This window comes from Rutidosis leptorrhynchoides, chromosome 6 (assembly GCF_046630445.1).
Source record: "Rutidosis leptorrhynchoides isolate AG116_Rl617_1_P2 chromosome 6, CSIRO_AGI_Rlap_v1, whole genome shotgun sequence".
Taxonomy (NCBI): Eukaryota; Viridiplantae; Streptophyta; class Magnoliopsida; order Asterales; family Asteraceae; genus Rutidosis; species Rutidosis leptorrhynchoides.
In genome coordinates this window covers 102,630,158-102,649,186 of record NC_092338.1, presented here as the reverse complement: position 1 = coordinate 102,649,186, position 19,029 = coordinate 102,630,158, and the positions used below count along the sequence as shown (strand labels likewise).

Here is a 19,029-nt window from a genome sequence, read left to right as displayed (position 1 = left end):
CACGTACCCCCACGCTACCACATCAAGTTTTTGGCGCCGCTGCCGGGGAGTCGGCGAAATATTTATTTACATTTTTAGAAAAACAATATAAAATCTATAAAAAAAATTTAAAAATTTAAAAACCGAAAAAAAAATAATTGCTTTTATATATTTTTAAGATTTTTATTTATGAAAATATAAAATATTTCTATTTTTAGTTTTATAAAAATATAAGTTTTTATTTATTTTATATATATTTTACTTTAAATATAAAACAAAATAAAAATAAATAATAAATAATAAATAATACGAACTGACCTGTCATTTTTGAACCCTTCTTGAACTGAACCAGCAGGTCATGCGAGTCGCATGACCTTTTCTCTTAGACCCATGCGAGTCGCATGAGGGGTTCTGACAGGCCCACTCACTTGACCTAAAAACGCATTTATTACGTTTTATTTTTTTATTATTATTATAACCCTAGTTTTTATTATTATTATTATTATTTTTAGATAATTTAATTTATATTTACTTTTAATTAGTTTTAAATTTATAAACTTAATACTTTTATAATATAAAATATAAAAATAATATTTTTATAAAACTAATAATTTTTATAAACTTTTTATTAACTTTTATATTTTGTATCTTTTATTTATTTTTAGAGTAATTTTTGTATTTTTATCATTCGTGCTTAGTTTTAAGTCTAGTTTTTGCCGTAGTTTTATTTTTATTTCTAGAATTTTTAGGCATTGCCGTAAAATCCCTTAAGTGCTTTTTCTTTAGACTAAGATTTAGATGCTTTAGAATTTTGCGACGCCGTTTTTATATTTTAGTACCTTTTTAAGTTATTACCATTTGGGATATAGTTTTTCTTTTAAGCTTTAATATTTTTAGACGCAACTTTTAATTCTTAGTTTTTAATTCCTTTTTAAGTTACGACGCGCTATTTTCTTATTTTTATTTTTCGACGTTTTTCGACGCGCATTCTTTTTCTTTCTTATTTTTCGACGCTTTAGTTTTTAGGACTTAGAAATTTTCTCTATTTCTTATCTAATATCTCAAACAGAAAGAAAAATTATTTAAGTGGTTAAATTAATGGACGTTGACAATTTTCTGCTTCGTAGTAATAGTTGGATTTGTTAGTGGCTGAGTTGTGAGCTTCCGATTTAAAGGGTTCTGGCTCCCTGCTGCATCTTTTGGCTATTCGAAACGTGGGCAAAAGCAGAAAAGTCTATTAATTGGACAACTTATATAAGTTTTTCTATTTTTATAACTAATAGGATAATTAGTAAATGCACCACATTGTAGCTAAAATTTGGCCATCGCAATAAAATGGAAAATTTTGAAAACAAGGCTATGGAAACCCTTTTTGATATCCAAAATCAATTAAATCAATACTCTCAAACGAGTGTTGATGACAATTCGTTCGGTCAATCTTGGATCACGAATGATGAAACAATAACTGGTTGTGAAATCTGTGGAGATTATCACTCAACATGGGAATGTTACTATTACGTTCCTATGGAAAATTACGCACCCACAGAACCTGCATGGAACGATTATGAAGAACGAAATTCAAACTGGGATTATTCCCAAGAATATATCCAAACTCAACAACCAGAAGACGAGGAAAATTACGTGTCCGAAAATTCTTTAGATCATATGTGTAACGACCCGGAAATTTCCGACCAAATTTAAACTCTAATTTCTATATGTTTCCGACACGATAAGCAAAAACCCTAATGTTAAGTCTAGAAAGTCTGAAATCTAGAACTGGATAACTAGTTACCCTTTTGATCAAGCCTGACGATTCACGAACATTATATGTATTTACGAAATATATTTATTAGTTGTTAACGTTAACATAATATTAGATATGAGTTTTTAATAAAAATTAATATTTAACTAAAATGTGATCATTAAATATATATTTATGTATTTTACAAAACGACTAATTGTAATACAAAAATGTTTTCGATTTAAAAATATACTTTGGACAATAACTATACTTTGGTTTATACAGGTAAATGACCACAATGCTTCAAAGGTTAAGTTACATTTTTTAATGGGATTATTTTTATAATTTAAAATCTAATATTTTGATAAAGGTACTAGTCACTAAACTTAAAGGGTTAGTTTTCTCAGCGTACGAAACTCTGTTTGGAAAACCGGAACATAGACAGTAGTCAAGTGACAACGTAAAAGTAATTTTTGTAAAAATTATATTTTTACCATTAACGTAAATTTAATATAATATTTAAATAATTATATAAATTAACTATAGTATAATATATATATTTTTAAAACTGTCGGCAAAGATATTTATTTGTGTTACACGTTTGTTCCTGTTTTTGATTGATAGTCTATTTATATTATTATATGCATATTAACTAGGCTTAATTTTTATTTATATACATACATATATTCAAACATATGATATACATGATAACAACCATCAAACTATTTGTGTTTTGTGTTACTCTCGGAGACCAACATTCGCTTCTATCCTAAACCATTCTACACCGCCGGTACCCCATGACCACCTTCCACCTTGAACCACCAACGAGCCACTATAACCCATCACTTGTCTCTCTTTACTCTCTCTATAAAAATCTCTATTTCCCTTCTATTTCCTTGTGCTTGATCACGAACAAAACAAAGAGACATCATCACCAAGCTCACCACGACCACCGGCTCCATCCTCACCACCACAGCCCGTCACCTCTTACCGGCAGTCAACCATCGTCGCCTCATTCGCCACCCTTTTCAACCTCCACTACCGGTTATCATCAAGAAACACCACCTTCCTATCCCTCTATCTTTACCTCTCTATATTACTATACCTCACTTTTCTTTTTGTTTTGAAACTGGAAACAACCATATCACTACCATCACTTTATCACCCATTCATCTCACCACCTTTTGTTGTAGTTCGAAGCAAACCCAACACACCACCCATTCGACACCGTTTCTTTCTTTCTCGTTCTTACTTGCGAACACCCAACACCATCCCCACAAACCGTCACCAACATTGCGTTCATTTATTTTTATTCCTTTCTTCCTTCTCCTTCTTTCTCCTGTTGGAATCGCTAATCGTCACACCCGATTCCTTTTCGCTACTACTGCAGCTCGCAGGTTTATGTTACTGCTTCGATGATCAAAAACAAACAACCGTTACTTATTACTATTACCATGCTGCTACTCTTCGAACTTCTGAAACTATAACGGTAATCAAAACAAAAGTAGGAGACGATGAATAGTGACGATTATAATGGTAAATTAACGATGAAGACAAGGATGGGGTGTTTGTATTCTTTTAGGTCGAACCCACATGGCTATCAGTTAAGTGAAAGTGGAAAACAATCGAATAAAAGAATGCCAGTTGGATTTCCATATTTTTTTGTCGGGCCATATATCTATTTGCTTTGTTTTTCTCTTTTGGATCGTGTATACATCTTGGGCCGAAATCCCGTTTATTAATCTTGGGCCGAAATCCCATTTATTAATCTGTTGGACTTTGTTATATCCGTTGGGCCAAACCGAAATACGGGATGTATATATGTATACTTTATAATCCGAGACTAATAAGAAAAACATAAGTGGTTGAGTGGTTTACGAGTGTGGTATGGTAGAGGAGGTCACGGGTTCGAGTCCCGTTGCTGGCAAATCTTTTTAGAAAACACATTAAAAGGGTTCGTGAATCCGAGGCCAACCTTACGTGTTCAAGGATGTTATATGTATTTTTACTACAAAATACATTAGGTGAGTATATAGTCCCACTTTTAAACTCTAAATATTTCGGGATGAGAATACATGTATTTTATGTTTTACGTTATGGACACAAGTAACTGAAAAATATATTCTACGTTGAGTTGTACCACTGGCATACTTCCCTGTAGCTTGGTAACTGTTATTTACAGCGGTATTGTAAACGCGAATCCTGTTGATAGATCTATCGGGCCTGACAACCCCAACCGGACTGGACGACCAGTATTCAACGGTTGCACAGTACTTCGTTTTGTGACTACACTTGGTACAGTGTAGTAAGATTTCATAATAAAGGGAATATGCGACGTGATTAATTGTTAAGTATGGTTACCAAGTGCTCAACCACTTAGAATATTTTTATTAAAATGTTTACATATGAAATCTTGTGGTCTATAGTTATAACTCTGCTAGCATCAAACCTATATATCTCACCAACTTTATGTTGACTTTTTAAAGCATGTTATTCTCAGGTACAAATTAAGTCTTCCGCTGTGCATAGGTTTATTTAAAGGACCTTATGTGGAGTCGATCATCGCAATGGAATCAAATGTTGAAGATTTCGTCCAGATGGATAAGGACGGGTTATTACATTTGGTATCAGAGCGTTGGTCTTAGAGAACCAGGTCTTGCATTAGTGTGTCTGCCTAGTAGTTGTTAGGATACATTAATGAGTCTGGACTTTGACCGTGTCTACCTGTCAAAAAGTTTTGCTTATCATTCTAGTCGGAAATCATCTGCTTATCATCCCTAGGGAATTCCCTGCTTATCACTCTTAAGTCTAGACACGTCTTACTGCATTTAGTGCATCGATAGTGTATAGACAAAATTCATATCTTAGCATATCTGATAATCCATATCTTAGCATATCTGTAGACTTGCCTGACATATGTCATAGGATCCTTTGTAGTCTACGAAATCTTTAATATTATATATATAGATATTCTATATAGCTAGAATATCATTCGATATCCGAAAATCATTTCACGTCGAAGATTCATTTCATCCACCAAATTATTCTTTTGACGATAAACCTGAAGCACTTACTGGCAAACCTGTTCGAGAAATCAATTTCTCTCTCATTTCTTTAAAATAGCTCGTCACGGTTATATAATATTCCACATTTTGAATCTTATTCATTCGCTCGCTTCACCCGTCAATCATTCCGTAGTACTAGAAGGAGTTAACGAACTACGTGTTCGTGTGACGACTTTGGAGAACACGGTGCGAAGGTTACAAACATCAGCAGCAGCACCAGCAGCATAATCTGTATCATCATCATCAACGTCAATGGTATCCTTATCACCCTCAAACCACAACCACGTCGTAAATTTCAACGTCACAAATTACACATCGAGTATAATCACCATTCTACGTATCCGCTCACCACAGAATAACCATTTCTATTCAAATTTCATATTTGGATTTTGACCTATCAGAATCCAACAAGTGGCATAATGAAGAAAATATTGGACGAAAATAAAAAGTGTTAGAAACAAACGAATTAATTAATTGAAATTATGATAGGAATCCACGCTAACTGTTCCGGCTAACTGTTCCCAGCTAACTGATTAACATTTAATTTATCGCAATTTACATTATCGCAATTTACATTCTCGAAATTTTATTTACCGTCATTTAATTTCTGTTATTTACTTTTACGCATTTTAAATAACGGGACACGTATGCAAGGTTTCTACTTATCATATCGACCCATCTATATATATATTTCGGAACAACCGTAGACACTCTATATGTGAAGGTGGGAGATGGCTATACAGGGTCGGAGTTGATTCCAAAATATATATATACTTTGAGTTGTGATCGACACCGAGACCGGTACACGGGTCACGATACGTATTATTTAATTCGAATATTATATATTAAATTATATATGAATCATTGAACCATCGGACTATTGGACTGTTAACTTTGGACAATTAAAATGAATTAAAATATTGATTATAATATATGAAACTAAATAATTCTTCAAGTTGCCACTTGATTTCATCCTAAACCTCAATTGTAACCCGACGATTACAATCCGCGTTCAAATCTTTCATAATCTTTGAAAATACCTCAATCGAGAAATTGAACCAATCGCACTTCATCTACGAAAGAAAAGATTCCCGCATATAGTTATGCACCCAAAAACTCTCGGAAATTGAGTCAACATTTAACACGTGGCAGTGTTAATTCCTTTAGTATTATTATTACCCAAAATAACTTTACAATTCCTTTTCAAATTAGCCAGTTTTGTCACAGCTTCAGCAAGTTAACTTCGACTTCTCAGTAAGACGAGTCTTATTATAGCCTCGATATATACACCTTGTTCTTGCACCATCGTTATCAGAAAACCTTTTATGTTCCACCATACTACCATAAGCGTTTAATCATCTAAAAACACAATTCGCCCGAAAACACCTTGGATTGATAACCAACGATTCAGATATGGCTGCATTGAATGCAGAGGAAACAGTAGAATTGTAGATGGCCTAAATGGCCAAAAGTTTGATGATAAAGAAGGAAGTGTTAGGAACGCTCGATAGAAAATCTGGTACTGAAAACCGGATTGAGCAAACCGAGAAGGAGACTCTGAACAAGTTACAAGGACTAAACTTGTACATAAAGAATCACGACGATTCTGTAACAAACACCTTGCTTCTGAATCTAAACCCTTGCGGGTCAATCTTCATCATCATCCTTCGACATTAGAAATTCCAAGATATTATCATATCTTTCATTATAAATATCCTCAATATTTCTGAAGATATTTCCACAACTATCCTTATCTGAAATCATTTATCACTCCGTAAAATCTGCATTATAACATAAAAGAAACTGTGTTAGTTTCTAAAATCTGAAATCTTCAAGGAATGTTTTGAAGAAGTGTTGGAAACTGATGCATGAATTAGTATAATATAATGAAACTTGATCAACTTCATTATATTACAGTAAGTCATGATAAGTTTCTAATGGAATATGATGATTCACAGTACCATCATCATGTGCCATGTTACACGGCTCTTACACTCCATCCAATTTCTAAACATATTAGGAACATATCATCCTGATAGGTCTATCTTTTTCAGGGTATTCTGGTAATTTGACAAATCAAACTCGTGCTATTACCATTTCTTTTTAAGAGCATTAACTAAGTTCATTACAAATTTCATGCTTACGAATCCCGGATCATTATTCGCTTGACTCGAGGACGGGAAGAGGAAATGAAAGAATAGAGCTCTAAAATAGAATAGGAGCATAAACCACAGCAAATAGGAGAGAGTATTAACTATGGATGACAATGATTACGGAAAACAGAAGCAGGAGCATCAAAGTATAAGGGAAGATATCAAACTCAACAACCACCTAGAATTTACAAACCGTGTATATCAATGCAGATAGCAATATAGAGACACGGGAGAATTAGAAACACTATAAACACAAGAGTATAGTAGAAGTAAATAGATTCTTCTGGTGGTAGATGGAAAAGAAGAACGACAGATGTGAAAATTAGGAGTATATCAAGAATCAGAATGGGATGGAGCATATTGACGAATGTTTAAAGTAAGAATTTAGGAGAAAAAGTAGAAGATGTGGGATATGGAAATAAGGAAACGAAGGGGGTAGATTTATAGTGAAATATCCGACAGAGAAATCGAAACAGATTGCCGCATTAAATCAAAGAAAATCCTGATCGCCGAAGAACCAAATCTTATTACATAAGATTTTCTTTAAATCCCATAAATTCAGGAAATCAATTCTAAATCCTGTCATCGGTTAAAACAATTCCATATTTACTCATTTCACTCTTTTGTGATAGCTTCATTCGTACGCTTCACATGATCGAATTGTTTTATCTAATATCTCTCGATACGGATAAAACTCTATTATTACCTCATATTCATCATGAAAACATTCCTATTGTTATTTATGACAACCTCTACAAAATTTCGGGGACGAAATTTCTTTAACGGGTGGGTACTGTAACGACCCGGAAATTTCCGACCAAATTTAAACTCTAATTTCTATATGTTTCCGACACGATAAGCAAAAACCCTAATGTTAAGTCTAGAAAGTCTGAAATCTAGAACTGGATAACTAGTTACCCTTTTGATCAAGCCTGACGATTCACGAACATTATATGTATTTACGAAATATATTTATTAGTTGTTAACGTTAACATAATATTAGATATGAGTTTTTAATAAAAATTAATATTTAACTAAAATGTGATCATTAAATATATATTTATGTATTTTACAAAACGACTAATTGTAATACAAAAATGTTTTCGATTTAAAAATATACTTTGGACAATAACTATACTTTGGTTTATACAGGTAAATGACCACAATGCTTCAAAGGTTAAGTTACATTTTTTAATGGGATTATTTTTATAATTTAAAATCTAATATTTTGATAAAGGTACTAGTCACTAAACTTAAAGGGTTAGTTTTCTCAGCGTACGAAACTCTGTTTGGAAAACCGGAACATAGACAGTAGTCAAGTGACAACGTAAAAGTAATTTTTGTAAAAATTATATTTTTACCATTAACGTAAATTTAATATAATATTTAAATAATTATATAAATTAACTATAGTATAATATATATATTTTTAAAACTGTCGGCAAAGATATTTATTTGTGTTACACGTTTGTTCCTGTTTTTGATTGATAGTCTATTTATATTATTATATGCATATTAACTAGGCTTAATTTTTATTTATATACATACATATATTCAAACATATGATATACATGATAACAACCATCAAACTATTTGTGTTTTGTGTTACTCTCGGAGACCAACATTCGCTTCTATCCTAAACCATTCTACACCGCCGGTACCCCATGACCACCTTCCACCTTGAACCACCAACGAGCCACTATAACCCATCACTTGTCTCTCTTTACTCTCTCTATAAAAATCTCTATTTCCCTTCTATTTCCTTGTGCTTGATCACGAACAAAACAAAGAGACATCATCACCAAGCTCACCACGACCACCGGCTCCATCCTCACCACCACAGCCCGTCACCTCTTACCGGCAGTCAACCATCGTCGCCTCATTCGCCACCCTTTTCAACCTCCACTACCGGTTATCATCAAGAAACACCACCTTCCTATCCCTCTATCTTTACCTCTCTATATTACTATACCTCACTTTTCTTTTTGTTTTGAAACTGGAAACAACCATATCACTACCATCACTTTATCACCCATTCATCTCACCACCTTTTGTTGTAGTTCGAAGCAAACCCAACACACCACCCATTCGACACCGTTTCTTTCTTTCTCGTTCTTACTTGCGAACACCCAACACCATCCCCACAAACCGTCACCAACATTGCGTTCATTTATTTTTATTCCTTTCTTCCTTCTCCTTCTTTCTCCTGTTGGAATCGCTAATCGTCACACCCGATTCCTTTTCGCTACTACTGCAGCTCGCAGGTTTATGTTACTGCTTCGATGATCAAAAACAAACAACCGTTACTTATTACTATTACCATGCTGCTACTCTTCGAACTTCTGAAACTATAACGGTAATCAAAACAAAAGTAGGAGACGATGAATAGTGACGATTATAATGGTAAATTAACGATGAAGACAAGGATGGGGTGTTTGTATTCTTTTAGGTCGAACCCACATGGCTATCAGTTAAGTGAAAGTGGAAAACAATCGAATAAAAGAATGCCAGTTGGATTTCCATATTTTTTTGTCGGGCCATATATCTATTTGCTTTGTTTTTCTCTTTTGGATCGTGTATACATCTTGGGCCGAAATCCCGTTTATTAATCTTGGGCCGAAATCCCATTTATTAATCTGTTGGACTTTGTTATATCCGTTGGGCCAAACCGAAATACGGGATGTATATATGTATACTTTATAATCCGAGACTAATAAGAAAAACATAAGTGGTTGAGTGGTTTACGAGTGTGGTATGGTAGAGGAGGTCACGGGTTCGAGTCCCGTTGCTGGCAAATCTTTTTAGAAAACACATTAAAAGGGTTCGTGAATCCGAGGCCAACCTTACGTGTTCAAGGATGTTATATGTATTTTTACTACAAAATACATTAGGTGAGTATATAGTCCCACTTTTAAACTCTAAATATTTCGGGATGAGAATACATGTATTTTATGTTTTACGTTATGGACACAAGTAACTGAAAAATATATTCTACGTTGAGTTGTACCACTGGCATACTTCCCTGTAGCTTGGTAACTGTTATTTACAGCGGTATTGTAAACGCGAATCCTGTTGATAGATCTATCGGGCCTGACAACCCCAACCGGACTGGACGACCAGTATTCAACGGTTGCACAGTACTTCGTTTTGTGACTACACTTGGTACAGTGTAGTAAGATTTCATAATAAAGGGAATATGCGACGTGATTAATTGTTAAGTATGGTTACCAAGTGCTCAACCACTTAGAATATTTTTATTAAAATGTTTACATATGAAATCTTGTGGTCTATAGTTATAACTCTGCTAGCATCAAACCTATATATCTCACCAACTTTATGTTGACTTTTTAAAGCATGTTATTCTCAGGTACAAATTAAGTCTTCCGCTGTGCATAGGTTTATTTAAAGGACCTTATGTGGAGTCGATCATCGCAATGGAATCAAATGTTGAAGATTTCGTCCAGATGGATAAGGACGGGTTATTACAATATGAAAATCAAACTCGAAGAACTCGATGCTCAAAATGAACAAATGAGCGAGTTTGTAAACCGGCAAGCTGAAACTCTATCAGACTACACACCTGTTGATCTGAGGAGTATTGTTCAAGAAAATCTCAAATCATCGAATTTTGATGAATTCGAGAGCTCCGAAATCACCAACTATCCCGATGATACTTTTTATTCAGCTTTACCAATTTCACAACATATTGACACATTAGCCTCTACCGACGAAATCATCGATCCATCAATGGATAAAGAAGAAGTAAGGGTGACAAATTGGTACTCTTGGGAATACGATAACGTTGAAAATTTTACCCCCGAGGCCAAACCTAACTTCACCATTCCACAACCTTCCAACCCAATATTCTCAATAGACGAGTCATCTACCAAAGATGAACTACAAGCTGTAATAGATAATGACACCTCGGATTTCACCCAATCGGGTAATAGAGGTGAAAACTTTGATCTCGAGAATAAAAGGAAGGAAATGTTAGGAATTGTCCGCCCTATAATATGTATGTCGATGTATATCGATCCATTTGACCAAGAACCAGAAAAGAGACATATCTATTTACTAAAAGCTACACTTAAAAAAGAATTAAGTAGTGATATTCGGGTGGGTCTAAACTTTAAAACCGTTGATATATTATATACCACTCGAGATGTAAATAACTGGCTCACTATTTTAATTCTTGGAACTTATTCTACTGACTTCACATGTCGTCAGCTAAGTGTGGGGAAGTCTAACCCCACTTAACGTTAAATTAGGGGTTCGGGTTAGAGCATAACTCGTTAACAAAAATGCATGATAAGCTAGGGTAAAAGACGCATTTTCAAAGATTAGCAAACAGTTCATAAAAGCAGCCATTTTTGAAGAAAAACATGTGTGATAAAACAAGAAAGAATAAACGATGAGACGCACCATCTATCATTCGACGAACTTTGTAATTACAAACTGGGTATTTTCAATCACTTTTCTACACTAATCACCCTCATAAATTTATAATTAGAGTCTGATTTCATGCAAATGAGGGCATTGAATGATCTCAAGTGTGGGGAAGGGTTATAAATTCTCTCGGGTTTATACTTGGTTTATTTGCCAAATTTTATGAAAATTTGAAAAATTTTCAACTAAATGAATTTAAAATCATGTTTATATATATTTATGAACGGTGAAAACTAGGTGTTAATACCGAAATTATCGTTACCTCGGAAAGGACATAAATTAAGAAACACCCTAAAACGCTTGAATTCATTTAAAATGGAATAAATGAGAATAAAAAGGCAAAGAAAGAAACTAAGTGTGGGGAGAATGTACCTAGTTATTCAATTAAAAACTATCTAGCACATGTTTCTGTAAAGTTTATTGCAGATGCTTTTGTTTTGGACTAAATTAACTATTTTACCAGATGAAAGAAAAGAAAAGATGGATCTACACGATGAATCAATTCCATCATTAAAAGGAAGTAAAGTCTTCCGAAAAAGACACGCGCTTCTTGATTTAGGTCAAGAAGTTGTCGTCCAGACCAGCTGTAGGTTGACGAAAAATCTAGAAAAGTCATCACTAAAATCAGTATGAAATCCACGGACCTCAGCATAAAACAGGGTCGTCAAGTGGTCAGATTTATCCTAACCATGAGAAGGATTTATCTCGTACAATGGGGAGGCACCGTGCAAATTAGCTTGATAAGACTAATGAATCAGATCCCCAGAAAGGATAATCTCCTTAAAAGATTAAAAATCAGCTTTTAAGCCTGATATTACTCAATCCTTGAGATTGACCTTAAAGATTGAGAATTACAAACTCATGGAATTCAATGATATCTAAACTCGAGCTTGAACGAGAAAATATTTTGATCAAATTATAAACCGATTTGTTTTCTGAAAACCCATTTTCAATGCGTTCATTACCATTGAACGTAAAATCCTAGGAATTCACCTGGAATTCATTAGGTCACCTGAACCAAATCGGGTGTCAACCGTAAGAACGGTGGTTGCATAGCATGGTCGAAGACAGGACCTTGTGCCAGACCAAAAAAATTATAAGGGTGAGCTTTACTATTGCTCCTACAAAGGATAGTAATTGCGTCCGACACGTTATAGACCATAATCAAAAGCATGTCACGGGACATTGCCTTAACAGTTGCTTGTTCATCGCTTTCCTTTACAACCGGACGGTAGTTTACCGAAAGGTAATATACGGAGCAAGTAAACTAGACGTGTTGCTTTCCTAATACAAGGTTAGCAAGTGGGTGACACAAAACCATAAGTTTTGAGCTAAAATTTTCAAATCTGAAACCCACAAAACCCACAAAAATATTTTGCAAACACCGGTGAAGGGTTATTCCGGAAAACTTATCTAGGGTAAAAGCTAGATTGAATTTTCAAAAGATCAAATGTTTTCATAAAGATCCAATTTCCTTAAGGATCTACATTTTCATAGTCATGTGGGACTGTAAACCGCCTCTCAAATGTGCACTTTGCTTTGAAAACCGAAAGTAAATCGGCTATTTGATTGTAAGTGTCGTTGACCTAAACCCAAGGCAACTGTGGATGACACACCCACCTTTAACTATGGTTCTATCATTACTATCATTGTTTATACCGCTCTATCAAAATCACTGATGTACAAAGTGTGAAGAATAAAGAAGTGATTCGTGTGATGTATTATATTATTTCAAGACTGTATTGCTTGAGGACAAGCAACGTTCAAGTGTGGGGATATTGATAAGGCTAAAAAGGAACATATATTTCATAGCATTATCCCCCAAGAAAGACAGGATTTTAGTTGTAATTGTTCCATATTCAAGTAATATTCGTTTATATTTAATAAGTGCGAAGACAAAAGGCGAAAACGAAGAATTGAAGACGGAAAGGTCCAAAATGCTCAAATGTACAAGATACAATTAAAGTGGTTCAAATTATTGATGAAGAACGTCTAAAAATGACAAGAGTACAAGTTGCGGAACGCAAAGTACACGATATAAAATAATACGTAAGACGTCCGAAAATCCGGAACCGGGACCCGAGCCAAGAAGAAACGCGCGACGCAACGGACCAAAAATATCTAGTCTACTATGCATATAAATATAATATAATATATAAATAATTATTAAAATTATTTATATTTTATTTATATTTAATATTATGTCGGCAAGCTATGAGACAAATCAATGTGAGCTGTCCAGGGTGGCCATGCGACTCGCATGGCCAGAAGGCTATTTCCCATGCGAGTCGCATGAGGATCAGAATCAGGCCTGGTCTATAAATTTGCCAGTTTTCGTTCGTTTTTGCACACACCCATAACATAATAATAATAATACTCCGTAGTATAATATAAATAAATATATATAATATATATATATATAATATAGATTAGTGTTATATTAGATTAGTTCGGGTTATGTAAAGGTTATTTTACGGGTTTTAAAGTCGGAGCTCTGTCCGTGTAACACTACGCGATAAATAATCAATGTAAGCTATGTTCTCCTTTTTAAATTAATGTCTCGTACTTAAGTTATTATTATGCTTATTTAAGACGAAGTAATCATGATGTTGGGCTAAAAATATTAAAATTGGGTAATTGGGCTTTGTACCATAATTGGAGTTTGGACAAAAGAACGACACTTGTGGAAATTAGACTATGGGCTATTAATGGGCTTTATATTTGTTTAACTAAATGATAGTTTGTTAATTTTAATATAAAGATTTACAATTGGGCGTCCCTATAAATTACCATATACACTCGATCGGACACGATGGGCGGGGTATTTATATGTACGAATAATCGTTCATTTAACCGGACACGGGAATGGATTAATAGCCACTAGAATAATTAAAACAGGGGTGAAATTATGTACAAAGGACACTTGGTATAATTGATAACAAAATATTAAAACCTTGGGTTACACTCAGTCGACATCCTGGTGTAATTATTAAACAAAGTATTAAAATCTTGTTACAGTTTAAATCCCCAATTAGTTGGAATATTTAACTTCGGGTATAAGGATAATTTGACGAGGGCACTCGCATTTTATATTTATGACCGATGGACTGTTATGGACAAAAACCAGACGGACATATTAAATAATCCAGGACAAAGGACAATTAACCCATGGGCATAAAACTAAAATCAACACGTCAACCATCATGATTACGGAAGTTTAAATAAGCATAATTGTTTTATTGTATTTTTCATCGTACTTTTATTTACTCGCTATTTTATTTAACGTCATTTATTTATTGTCATTTATTTTTCGCTACTTTAATTATCGTCATTTATATTTTGCATTAGGTTTTAATTGTAACTTAAAATATAAATCGACAAACCGGTCATTAAACGGTAAACCCCCTTTTTATATATTATTATATATATATATATATATATATATATTTATATATTTTGTACAAATATAGTTGTTTAAAAATATAGTGTGCAATAAGCCCGCTCCCTGTGGAACGAACCGGACTTACTAAAAACTATACTACTCTACGATTAGGTACACTGCCTATAGTGTTGTAGCAAGGTTTAGGTATATCCATTTTGTAAATAAATAATTAAAACTTGTGTAGTTTGTAACACTTTTCGTAGTAAAATATAGTACTATCACGTACCCCCACGCTACCACATCAGGCATGCGACATAACTGCACACAACCTTTAGTTGTAGTGCATAGCTAAAATGACAGAAACAAAATCCCCATACACCAATAAAATAATAACCATGAAGCCAAGAAAAAACTGGGGACTTTTAACAAACACCTTGTGGGCACAAATTCAATTGAGTAATGATACAGACTCTATCTTCTCCCAAAATCTTCCTGCTAGCTGCTACAACCCTCAATCCATCAAATCATATCTCTCCGTATGCCTGCAATTCCATTCTCTGCAAGTCAGAAATCAAATCTTGATAGACCAACATGTTTGATGGGTTTGTTGCAAGATGCTTTCTTGGATATGTGGCAGCAAGAAAGAAAGCAACTTGCAATATATGTTTTCTTTACTAGATTAATTACGTTACATATATATGCTAAATATTTGTCTCAATAAAATGTTGTAATATAAATTTTATGATAAGAAAAATAATACGAGTAATTGTGATCAAAATTGAAAGTAAGTGGTGGGAGAATAAATGTAGTTCATTTATTCTGACTAAGTTAAGTATATCAATATGTTTGTAAAAACAATGACAAGTTTCTTAGTCGGAATATATGGTTCCATGAGTCATTAAACTAAATGACTTTAGCATTTACGTTCACTTAATAAATAAAACACACCGTTAAACTGTTTCATTTAAGCAAACCCGTGATTCCACGGGTCATTTCACTAGTTTAATAAATATATCTCAAAAACAATGTATTTCTTATTTCTTTTTAGTTTTTAACTACGGCCACTTTGATTTTTATACTCACCCACATCAATAAACATATATAAAAATAGTTATACAGTATATAACAACAAACACGATGTTTTATACTCACCCACATCAATACACATATATAAATAGTTATATATAACAACAAACATGATGTTAACAGTATGATCTCTTCTAAATGTTAACAAGTACAATTGATGTAACTGATATAATAAGGAAAACCGTTAAACTTAATTATTTATATATTATAATAAATTACTAGTTTAATACCCTCAATCTTGCGGGTTCGACACAGAAAATTATTTGAATCATCATTATCGCAAAACTTTTTGCTCTGTTCATCTCCTGATTTTATCCTATTTTGCATGCGGCGTCCCTATCTTTTACAAGTGTTTTGTGGGTGGTTCTTCCGGCTAACTTCCGTTAAAAAAATCTGTTAATTCTTGACATATACATTGCATGTGAGGATAAATTTGTATTTTTAAACAATAGGAACACATTTGTAATCCACTCACGTCATATAAAGTCATCGAAATGTTCCAATTAGAACACATTTGTATAATTAGAACAATCTACTTTCATACATTTGGAACACATTCATAAATTTAATTAGAGAATACCCTACACGAGTGCACTATTTATACAAATTATAAAGAAAAGATTAAATGTGCTACTTCCCAGTATCCTTTAACATAATTCTACTAATAAATCGGCATGTAGCTAAAGACTGGGTCTTCATTTTTCATGTCTTATCAAACATATGCTAGCTCATAGTCTTTTAATAATCACACTTTTCTCCTCGCCATTTTGAATTATGTTGTTTTCAGTTAGCTTCTCTACATATTCATAAATTATACACGACCAAGCACCTTTAGCATCATAGCTTGGATGTACATGATCCACGCTCTACAAAGATCGTATACACAACTTAAGTAGCACATACGTAGTTGCAAAACAAAACATAATGTGTTTAGCAAAAAATATTACATGCATTAAAGTAATATGGACCACTTACTACAAAAGCTCAAACGTTATCATGGGAACATGTTAATGCATCAAAAGTCATTAAGATAAAATGTTTATTTTATAAGCATGTTGAATGAACTCCCACAGTTGATGTTAACGCACCAATTCCCACCAAGTAGTTTGTCATGTTCAACGAACTCCCGCAGTTGATGTCTTCTAATAGTTTTAGTTGGATAAAATCATTCCATCATCTGCTAACAAAGTAGGCTCCTGATATGTACATATGTCCCATCATTATAAATAAAGAAAGCATTCGGTATGTGGCATAATGGTTATTGAAAATTTCTTTACTGGCCTTTAAAAAGTCTGCCAATTAGCTATCTTTAGTGACGAACTACATACAGAGAACATGTTGGATATAATTATATATTACATAGTTTAATACAACAAACAGAAGTTTCACTTCCGGTTATAAAAGCATGTTTCACACTTTCACTTAAGCAATAATATAACAAACTAATTTAATTTATTAACAATGTTAAACAGGCTGTCTAACGCACTTACAAATTTCTAACGAACATACATGATTCTGTCTTAGTTCTTGTTAACGTATAATGAGCAACAGAAACACATCATTGAACTGTAACTTAAAGGAACATCGTGTTTCATTTCAAATAATACGGGTAGTTACCTTACTGAGTTAAATTTGTATTTCAAGAACAAATAACTTTATTTATGTCTCATCAGCAAACAATTTCACATAGGGTTGTCATGGGGATTTATTAGGTACCTCAAGTGCTCAACATAATTTTGACCAACTCTTCATATTTAGCTATAGGTGATCGTTATGCATTATTAATAAAATAAAAAAAATACAAATATGTAATGCATTTCACCTTTGATCTAACTCCAAGTAGCAACTGTTAGGAAGAGGGGATCGCCTGGACGTTGGGAGATATAAATTTGAGAGAAAAACAACTCTATTACTCACAAGAATAGATTTACAGAGTATTACAAAACTCTTACAAAAAAAAAACTCTCAAACTCACACACACTCTCTAGGTTGTGATTACACTTCTCTGAGTGATTTAGGATGATTTACAATGAAAGTTTGCATCTCTATTTATAGCAAAAATTCTATGGCGGTGAATGGTGTGAACGAAGAAGGTTGGCGGAAGTTGGCGGCCGTCATCGTGTTCAAGTTTGCTACTTCCGTATGAGTTGTTCAAAGCTGGAAACGTTGAACATCTAGATGGCAGCTGGAACAGAGCCATCTAGATGACGGCTGGAAACTACTGGAAACCATCAATTCTCCCCCTCCAGCCGAATCTACGAACATTCCAGTTATGTCTCTGCATAACTTCAACTTTTCTCGAGTCACCACCTTTGTTAACATATCCGCAGGATTCTCCTTTGTATGGATCTTCACTAGTCTCAACAGTTGTCGATCAATTACCTCGCGTATCCAATGATAGCGAATATCGATATGTTTTGTACGAGAATGGTACATGGAGTTCTTGCTCAAATCTATAGCACTTTGACTGTCACAATATACCTTGTACTCCTTTTGCTTGATTCCAAATTCTTGAAGATAACGCTTTAACCACAACATTTCTTTTCCAGCTTCTGCGGCAGCAATATACTCTGCTTCAGTTGTGGATAATGCAACACACCTCTGTAGTCTTGACTGCCATGAAACAGCTCCCCCTGCAAAAGTGTAAATGAATCCTGAAGTAGATTTCCTACTATCAAGATCTCCGGCCATATCCGCATCTGTATAGCCTTCCAAGATTGGATCAGCTCCCCCGTAACAAAGACATAGATTCTTTGTACCTTTAAGATATCTGAGAATCCATTTTACCGCCTCCCAATGCTCTTTCCCGGGGTTCGAGAGAAAACGACTCACTGTTCCCACTGCGTGAGCAATATCGGGCCTTGTACACACCATTGCATACATCAAACTTCCAACTGCTGAAGAATATGGTACTGAAGACATCTGCCCGATCTCTTCCTTGGATGAGGGACAAGAACTCTTGCTTAACTTGAAATGGTTAGCTAATGGAATGCTAACAGGTTTGGCATTGTTCATATTGAAACGTGAAAGCACTCGTTCAATATACTTCTCCTGAGATAGCCATAACCTTTTATTCTTCCTATCTCGGGTTATCTGCATTCCCAAAATCTGTTGAGCCTGTCCTAAGTCTTTCATGTCAAAAGACTTAGAGAGTTCCTTCTTCAGCTGGTTGATCTT

The 19,029-nt window shown here is 34.1% G+C and overlaps 1 long non-coding RNA gene across 1 annotated transcript; it reads right to left on the bottom strand.

Moving 5' to 3' along the window:
- Window positions 1–16,388: 16,388 nt before the first annotated feature.
- On the bottom strand, window positions 16,389–17,699 carry LOC139851961 (uncharacterized). The gene is made up of 3 exons (XR_011760826.1): window positions 17,675–17,699; window positions 16,828–17,048; window positions 16,389–16,718 (listed from the first exon to the last, which is right to left on the bottom strand). It is a non-coding gene; the product is annotated as an uncharacterized lncRNA (long non-coding RNA).
- Between the last annotated feature and the right edge of the window lie 1,330 nt (window positions 17,700–19,029).